Raw genomic sequence first — 10,175 nt, 5'->3', positions numbered from 1 at the left:
TCACACGTTGTATATAATATAGGGGGGCCACCCCAGTTCTAAAGAACCCATAGCCTCTCAGAGAGTATGTGGCTTTTTGACTGAAAGACAGTGGTTTATATTTCGGGGGCGAGTGATGGCAGCGTGTTGTGGTGTGATTTATGCTCAATTTGAAGTTTATAAGAAAGGCTGAGTGCAAGATTGAGTGAGGGGAGCTCTTGAAGTCGCACTGCATGTCATATCCGAGACGTGCGTATGTGATAATTCTTTTTAAAGAATAGCTATCATTTAATTTTTTTTTTAATGATATGTACTACCTAACAAGTGCAGAAGATCAGTGGGGTCCTGGTCCTGAGACCCCCATTGAGCCGCTCTGCAGTGCATTGCTCAGCAGGCATAAGCGCTGATCTTCTGCATTAGGGCACACATCAAACTTAACATAATATGGACATTAAAGAGCTTTCTGCACAAAAAGTAACGGCAGTGTGATAATGCTCTGCTGTTTACCTGAATAAGTTATTGGTGTCTTCTCTTGCAACGTGCAAATATCTGGCCCCGGTGCCCTCATGGTTCAGCCTTACTGCAGTTAAAAACATGTCAGGAACAGGAGTGACCTGCAATAAAATAATATGAAAAATACATATTGTATTAAATACACAGGAGCGTTCTGCAGATTTCCACCATGTAGAATACCAGAACTTTCTGATTACATATTTTAAGCAGGTTACATTAGCTGCTGCCCATCAGGGGGTCTCAGTGCAGCTCAGGTGGTCTTTATCTTTCTGTGAAACATTTTTACAGCATGACTACGTCATACCTCCTTCACAGTGAATCCATGGATACTTTCTCCTGACTTATACTGTAAAGCTCGTTCGCTCGCTGAGCTTGTTTGCCATCTCCATGAGTTCTTGAAAAGTGCACTAAAGAAAAGGATAAAAGAAAAAAAAGATATATATATATATATATATATATATATATATATATATATATATATATATATATATATATACACACATACATACATACACACACATACTCCGTTACTCTCCCCTCATTTGAGGTGCGCTGTGTGCGCATCTACTCCCCCTCCAACTGGCCGTCATTTACTGCCCCCCCCGGGCTAGCCACCAATTTCTTTGACCACTTCACCACCTGGCTGCTTCACTTCCTTTCCACTGACATACCCACTATCATTATAGACAACTTCAACATCCCCATTGACACTTCTCAGTCATCTGCCTCTAAGCTTCTTTCCCTCACTTCCTCCTTCGGCCTTGCTCAATGGTCTTCCGCAGCCACTTACAAAGATGACCACACTCTGGACCTTATCTTCACCCGCCTCTGTTCCCTGTCTAACCTCTCTAACTCACCCCTCCCTCTTTCTGACCACAACCTACTTTCATTCTCTTCCCTCTCTTCTCCAGGGCAACAATCCCTACTCCACAAACTTGTACACCCTCGCAGAAATCTTAAACACCTTGACCTACACTCACTCTCTGAATCCCTCCGCCTTCTTCTTCTTACATAAATCAGTTCCTTACATGTCGCAGATGTTGCTGCCGCTTTTTATAACACAACAACAGCTGCAGCTCTCAATTCGGTCGCCCCCCTCACACACAAACCAAAGCTCGCATAATCAATGGGCAACCCTGGCACACCAGCCTAACCAAAGAACTGCAAAGGGCCTCCAGGGTTGCTGAGCGTAGATGGAAAAGGTCCCACTCCAATGAGCACTTCATCACATTCAAACAGTCTCTCACTACAGAAAAACAAACATACTTCTCATCTCTCATATGCTCCCTGTCCCACAACCCTAAACAGCTATTTAACACTTTCAATTCTCTCCCCCGCCCCCCAGCACCTCCTCCCATCTCAGCCAAAGACTTTGCTTCATTCTTCAAGCAGAAGAATGACACCATCAGACAAAGCTTTTGCCTCAAGTCCCCCCAGCCTCTCCTCACACCTACTTAATCCTCCTCCTCCAAAACCAGGTTCTGGACCATTACAGAAGATCAACTTTCCTCTTTACTCTCCAAATCACACCTCACCACCTGCAATCTTGACCCTATCCCGTCCCACCTCATCCCCAACCTTACCACTATCTTCATCCCAACCCACCTCTTCAACCTGTAACTAACTGGTGTCTTCGCCTCATGCTTCAAACATGCCTCGATCACACCCCTTCCTCAAAAAGCCCTTCCTGACCCATCCTCTTTGACAAGCTACCGCCCCATATCACTTCTCCCCTATGCCTCAAAACTACTGAAACATGTCCACCTTGAACTGTCCTCCCATCTCTCCTCCTGCTCCCTCTTTGACCGCTTGCCATCTGGATCCCGACCGCATCACTTGACAGAAACAGCCCTGACCAAAGTCACCAACGACCTACTAACCACCAAATCCAAGCAACACTACTCTGTCCTCCTCCTCCTGGACCAGTCATCTGCCTTTGACACAGTGGACCATTCCCTCTTACTACACTCATCTCTTGGCATCACAAACTTGGCCCTATCTTGGATCTCTTCATACCTAACAGACAGGACATTCAGTGTCTCCCACTCACACACCACCTCCTCATCTCGCCCCCTATCTGTCGGTGTCTCCCAAGGTTCAATTATAGGACCCCTGGCTCTTCTCCATCTACACTTTTGGCCTGGGACAGCTCAGAGTCTCACGGCTTTCAGTATCACCTCTATGCTGACGACACAAAGACCTACCTCTCGAGACCCGATATCACCTCCCTACTAACCAAAATCCCACAATGTCTGTCCGCTATTTCATCCTTCTTCTCTGCTAGATTTCTAAAACTTAACATGGATAAAACTGAATTCATCATCTTTCCACCATCTCATTCATTCCCCCCACCTGACCTATCCATCATAGTCAATGGCTGTTCACTCTCCCCAGTCCTGCAAGCTCGCTGCCTCGGGGTAACCCTAGACTCTGACCTCTCCTTCAAACCACATATCCAAGCCCTTTCCACTTCATGCCGACTCCAACTCAAAAATATCTCCCGGATCCGCACATTCCTCAACCACGAATCTGCAAAAACACCAGTGCATGCCCTCATCATCTCCTGCCTCGACTACTTCAACCTCCTGCTCTGTGGCCTCCACTCTTAACACTCTCGCACCCCTCCAATCTATCCTAAACTCTGCTGCCCGACTAATCCACCTGTCCCCTCGCTATTCCCCGGCCTCTCCTCTCTGTCAATCCCTTCACTGGTTCCCCATTGCTCAGAGACTCGAGATCAAAACCCTAACCTTGGCATACAAAGCCATCATAACCTGTCTCCTCCATACATCTGTGACCTAGTCTCCCGGTACATACCTGCACGCAACCTCCGATCCTCACAAGATCTCTTTCTCTACTCCCCTCTTATCTCCTCTTCCCACAATCGCATACAAGATTTCTCCCGTGCATCCCCCCTACTCTAGAACTCTCTACCCCAACATATCAGACTCTTGCCCACTGTGGAAACCTTCAAAAGGAACCTGAAGACCCACCTCTTCCGACAAGCCTACAACCTGCAGTAACCACCGCTCCACCACCAGCTCTACCCTCACCCATCCCTTGTAGACTGTGAGCCCTCACGGGCAGGATCCTCACTCCTCCTGTACCAATCGCCGTCACGTTTTGTTAAAGATCATTGTAATTGTTTTTGTATGTATACCCCTTTTTCACATGTAAAGAGCCATGGAATAAATGGCTCTATAATAAATAATAATTATAGGCCAAGCAATGCTCCTCTGGGAAATTAAATAGTCTCTTCAGAGACGAAGAGGTCTTGAACTCTAGCACCACCCATTGGTAATCTCAAAAGTCAATATCCACCCTTTAACGGGCCTTGCCACACGACTGAGGATAAAAGCAAAACCAAAATGTTAATATACAGACACATGCTTCGGGATGTTGCCCCTCATCTGTGCAAAAGCATGAGATTTGATTTGGCTGGATAAAAGGCCTATGACTGGGGTCTAAGGGGTAATGTTTTTCCTTATGAAGAGTGACAAGCCCGACATGTCAGGGTAAGGAGACCTATAAGCTGTGCAATGCTCCTCTGGGGAATAAAATATGCAAAATTGTCAGGCATGTCACTTTCCATAAAGAGAAACAAAATCTTAGACCCCAAGTTTTTTATCCCAAGTCATGTGGCAAGGCTCGTTAAAGGGTGGATATTGACTTTTCAGGTTGCTACTTCTAATAGGTGGCGCTAGATTCAAGTCCTCTGTCTCTCAGAAAACACAATTTGCCTATGTATGACTGGTACACAGAGCAGCAGTAAGGCATCAAGTGGCCCTGTCTTGGCGATGTCATTGAGGGTAAAGCCGTGAGATACAATCATCACTGGGTTTCTCACATTTCACAACCGGCAAAATCGTTTGGACTTGTTGAATTTCAATATGTCCAATCCTTTATTTTCTAGACACTGCCAGATGTGTTGGGCAGCACCTTGATCCCTTCTCCCCACAGAGTATGTATGTATGGAGATATATGGGGGTGAGCAGGATAGTCATTTAAAAAAAAAAAAACTATCAGAAGGTGTATAGCCATGTGATGTGTTGTACATTCACATGACTGCTGCAGCCAGTCACTGGCCTTAGCATTGTCATGCTGTATCTACAATCAAGGCTGCGGAGGTCAGTTATTAAGTGCACAGAAGCTGGCAGGGACCTAAGGAAGTGACCCTCCAGCTGGATGGCAGCAAATAGCCCCTTCAACTGATGAGGTTTGCTTGCAATATTGGAAAACAAAAAACACAACTTATTGTCTATTAAAATCCTAGAAAACCCCTTTAAAAAAATCTTGGAGACACCATCCACCTGTGAATCTCATCAGAAGTGTAAGGACAGGGTCCCACGCTTCATATCCAAGTGGAAATCTCTATGATTCTGTGAAGAGTGAGTCAGGAGATCCACAGCCGCTCCAGGGATCGTAGGGTCAAAAGCGGCCATTGGGATTATTTACATCCAAAACTGCAACATGTGCATGATCCCAACAGCCATGGTGGGAGAAGCCGTCCGGGCACCTCAGTAATTGTACAAGGCTCCCCCCTCAGCTTCTTTGGAGCGCTGCCTGACACCCGGCTGTACCGATTATTATTATTGAGCCATTTATTCCATGGTTATGTGCCAATTAGATGGCAGCTGCCAAATGTGATCACAAGGTTCAATAGAAAATCTCTAAATCCTCTTATCTTCAGGCTTTGTTCACACTGGTGTCAATTTTTTTCTGAAAATGTGTGCAAGAAAAATAAGGAGTAAAAACATGGAAAACATCACTCAGGACTCTGCTGGACGGCAGAGGATAACACAAAAGCTGAACAGCCCAGAGCCGGCACTACAAGTCCCAGCAACACCAGCCACTGACAGGCAGAAGGACGTGACAGCTCTGATGGTCCCAGTGCTGGACAAACACGTGTCACCTCACCAGACATGACAGCAGTGACAGGCACGCCGAGCTCACTGCACACAGCGCCGCACACACCTCTATAACCCCGCGCACACAGCGCCGCGCACACACCTCTATAACCCCGCGCACACACCTCTATAACCCCGCGCACACACCTCTATAACCCCGCGCACACACCTCTATAACCCCGTGCACACAGCGCCGCGCACACCTCTATAACCCCGTGCACACAGCGCCGCGCACACCTCTATAACCCCGCGCACACAGCGCCGCGCACACCTCTATAACCCCGCGCACACAGCGCCGCGCACACCTCTATAACCCCGCGCACACAGCGCCGCGCACACACCTCTATAACCCCGCGCACACACCTCTATAACCCCGCGCACACACCTCTATAACCCCGTGCACACAGCGCCGCGCACACCTCTATAACCCCGTGCACACCTCTATAACCCCGTGCACACCTCTATAACCCCGTGCACACAGCGCCGCGCACACCTCTATAACCCCGTGCACACAGCGCCGCGCACACCTCTATAACCCCGTGCACACAGCGCCGCGCACACCTCTATAACCCCGTGCACACAGCGCCGCGCACACCTCTATAACCCCGTGCACACCTCTATAACCCCCGTGCACACAGCGCCGCACACACCTCTATAACCCCGTGCACACAGCGCCGCACACACCTCTATAACCCCGTGCACACAGCGCCGCACACACCTCTATAACCCCCGTGCACACAGCGCCGCACACACCTCTATAACCCCCGTGCACACAGCGCCGCACACACCTCTATAACCGCCGCGCACACAGCGCCGCACACACCTCTATAACCCCCGTGCACACAGCGCCGCACACACCTCTATAACCCCCGTGCACACAGCGCCGCACACACCTCTATAACCCCCGTGCACACAGCGCCGCACACACCTCTATAACCCCCGTGCACACAGCGCCGCACACACCTCTATAACCCCCGTGCACACAGCGCCGCACACACCTCTATAACCCCCGTGCACACAGCGCCGCACACACCTCTATAACCCCCGTGCACACAGCGCCGCACACACCTCTATAACCCCCGTGCACACAGCGCCGCACACACCTCTATAACCCCCGTGCACACAGCGCCGCACACACCTCTATAACCCCCGTGCACACAGCGCCGCACACACCTCTATAACCCCGTGCACACAGCGCCGCACACACCTCTATAACCCCGTGCACACACCTCTATAACCCCGTGCACACAGCGCCGCACACACCTCTATAACCCCGTGCACACAGCGCCGCACACACCTCTATAACCCCGTGCACACAGCGCCGCACACACCTCTATAACCCCGTGCACACAGCGCCGCACACACCTCTATAACCCCGTGCACACAGCGCCGCACACACCTCTATAACCCCGTGCACACAGCGCCGCACACACCTCTATAACCCCGTGCACACAGCGCCGCACACACCTCTATAACCCCGTGCACACAGCGCCGCACACACCTCTATAACCCCGTGCACACAGCGCCGCACACACCGCCGCACACACCTCTATAACCCCGTGCACACAGCGCCGCACACACCTCTATAACCCCGCGCACACAGCGCCGCACACACCTCTATAACCCCGCGCACACAGCGCCGCACACACCTCTATAACCCCGCGCACACAGCGCCGCACACACCTCTATAACCCCGCGCACACAGCGCCGCACACACCTCTATAACCCCGCGCACACAGCGCCGCACACACCTCTATAACCCCGCGCACACAGCGCCGCACACACCTCTATAACCCCCGTGCACACACCTCTATAACCCCCGTGCACACAGCGCCGCACACACCTCTATAACCCCCGTGCACACAGCGCCGCACACACCTCTATAACCCCGCGCACACACCTCTAACCCCCGTGCACACAGCGCCGCACACACCTCTATAACCCCGTGCACACACCTCTATAACCCCCGTGCACACAGCGCCGCACACACCTCTATAACCCCCGTGCACACACCTCTATAACCCCCGTGCACACACCTCTATAACCCCCGTGCACACACCTCTATAACCCCCGTGCACACACCTCTATAACCCCCGTGCACACACCTCTATAACCCCCGTGCACACAGCGCCGCACACACCTCTATAACCCCGTGCACACAGCGCCGCACACACCTCTATAACCCCGTGCACACAGCGCCGCACACACCTCTATAACCCCGTGCACACAGCGCCGCACACACCTCTATAACCCCGTGCACACAGCGCCGCACACACCTCTATAACCCCGTGCACACAGCGCCGCACACACCTCTATAACCCCGTGCACACAGCGCCGCACACACCTCTATAACCCCGTGCACACAGCGCCGCACACACCTCTATAACCCCGTGCACACAGCGCCGCACACACCTCTATAACCCCGTGCACACAGCGCCGCACACACCTCTATAACCCCGTGCACACAGCGCCGCACACACCTCTATAACCCCGTGCACACAGCGCCGCACACACCTCTATAACCCCGTGCACACAGCGCCGCACACACCTCTATAACCCCGTGCACACAGCGCCGCACACACCTCTATAACCCCGTGCACACAGCGCCGCACACACCTCTATAACCCCGTGCACACAGCGCCGCACACACCTCTATAACCCCGTGCACACAGCGCCGCACACACCTCTATAACCCCGTGCACACAGCGCCGCACACACCTCTATAACCCCGTGCACACAGCGCCGCACACACCTCTATAACCCCGTGCACACAGCGCCGCACACACCTCTATAACCCCGTGCACACAGCGCCGCACACACCTCTATAACCCCCGTGCACACAGCGCCGCACACACCTCTATAACCCCCGTGCACACACCTCTATAACCCCCGTGCACACACCTCTATAACCCCCGTGCACACAGCGCCGCACACACCTCTATAACCCCCGTGCACACAGCGCCGCACACACAGCGCCGCACACACCTCTATAACCCCGTGCACACAGCGCCGCACACACCTCTATAACCCCGTGCACACAGCGCCGCACACACCTCTATAACCCCGTGCACACAGCGCCGCACACACCTCTATAACCCCGTGCACACAGCGCCGCACACACCTCTATAACCCCGTGCACACAGCGCCGCACACCTCTATAACCCCGTGCACACAGCGCCGCACACACCTCTATAACCCCGTGCACACAGCGCCGCACACACCTCTATAACCCCGTGCACACAGCGCCGCACACACCTCTATAACCCCGTGCACACAGCGCCGCACACACCTCTATAACCCCGTGCACACACCGCCGCACACACCTCTATAACCCCCGTGCACACACCTCTATAACCCCCGTGCACACAGCGCCGCACACACCTCTATAACCCCCGTGCACACACCTCTATAACCCCCGTGCACACAGCGCCGCACAAACCTCTATAACCCCGTGCACACAGCGCCGCACACACCTCTATAACCCCGTGCACACAGCGCCGCACACACCTCTATAACCCCGCGCACACAGTGCCGCACACACCTCTATAACCCCGCGCACACAGTGCCGCACACACCTCTATAACCCCGCGCACACAGTGCCGCACACACCTCTATAACCCCGCGCACACAGCGCCGCACACACCTCTATAACCCCGCGCACACAGTGCCGCACACACCTCTATAACCCCGTGCACACAGCGCCGCACACACCTCTATAACCCCGTGCACACACCTCTATAACCCCGTGCAAACAGCGCCGCACACACCGTGCCGCACACACCTCTATAACCCCGTGCACACACCTCTATAACCCCGTGCACACAGCGCCGCACACACCTCTATAACCCCGTGCACACAGCGCCGCACAAACCGTGCCGCACACACCTCTATAACCCCGTGCACACAGCGCCGCACACACCTCTATAACCCCGTGCACACAGCGCCGCACACACCTCTATAACCCCGTGCACACAGCGCCGCACACACCTCTATAACCCCGTGCACACAGCGCCGCACACACCTCTATAACCCCGTGCACACAGCGCCGCGCACACCTCTATAACCCCGTGCACACAGCGCCGCGCACACCTCTATAACCCCGTGCACACAGCGCCGCACACACCTCTATAACCCCGTGCACACAGCGCCGCACACACCTCTATAATCCCGTGCACACAGCACCGCACACACCTCTATAATCCCGTGCACACAGCGCCGCACACACCTCTATAACCCCGTGCACACAGCGCCGCGCACACCTCTATAACCCCGTGCACACAGCGCCGCACACACCTCTATAACCCCCGTGCACACAGCGCCGCACACACCTCTATAACCCCCGTGCACACAGCGCCGCGCACACATACCGCCTCAGCAGCAGCCCGGCTCTGCACTGCCTCATGTCTTCAATGCACCCGGCCGCCGGCTTCACCCACTAAGGCTGGAGAGGAGCAGTTTACACAGCAGGTCACATGACCGCCGGGCAGGAAGAGGCGGGGCTTATAGCTGATATCAGATACCAGACAGGCAGGGAAAGAAGCCACAGCACGAGGATCCGGCAGGGAACAGCAGCAGCGGGGGGGAGGCGGAGGAGAGAACAGCACTGCTATGGTCCCACTCCCACGATATAGTAGCGCATTGGACGCAGCTTATTTTCGCTGTGTCCGACCACGCAGGTGAATCCGCATATGGTCATTGAACAATGTGGATATACGGGACAAAACATGGGGAGGAGCCTGTGAGGTGGGGAGACATGGGGAGGAGCCTGTAAGATGG

General features: G+C 53.4%; 1 long non-coding RNA gene across 1 annotated transcript; it reads right to left on the bottom strand.

Moving 5' to 3' along the window:
- Positions 1–486: 486 nt before the first annotated feature.
- LOC141264225 (uncharacterized) lies at positions 487–9,894 on the bottom strand. The gene is made up of 3 exons (XR_012319844.1): positions 9,767–9,894; positions 797–899; positions 487–593 (listed from the first exon to the last, which is right to left on the bottom strand). It is a non-coding gene; the product is annotated as an uncharacterized lncRNA (long non-coding RNA).
- Positions 9,895–10,175: the final 281 nt, after the last annotated feature.

The sequence above is a fragment of the Phyllobates terribilis genome, unplaced genomic scaffold, assembly GCF_046119375.1.
Source record: "Phyllobates terribilis strain yellow unplaced genomic scaffold, ASM4611937v1 Scaffold_4__5_contigs__length_816908805, whole genome shotgun sequence".
In the NCBI taxonomy this organism is placed as follows: domain Eukaryota; kingdom Metazoa; phylum Chordata; class Amphibia; order Anura; family Dendrobatidae; genus Phyllobates; species Phyllobates terribilis.
Note: the sequence above shows the minus strand (reverse complement) of the source record. Positions and strands in the feature narration are given on the sequence as shown.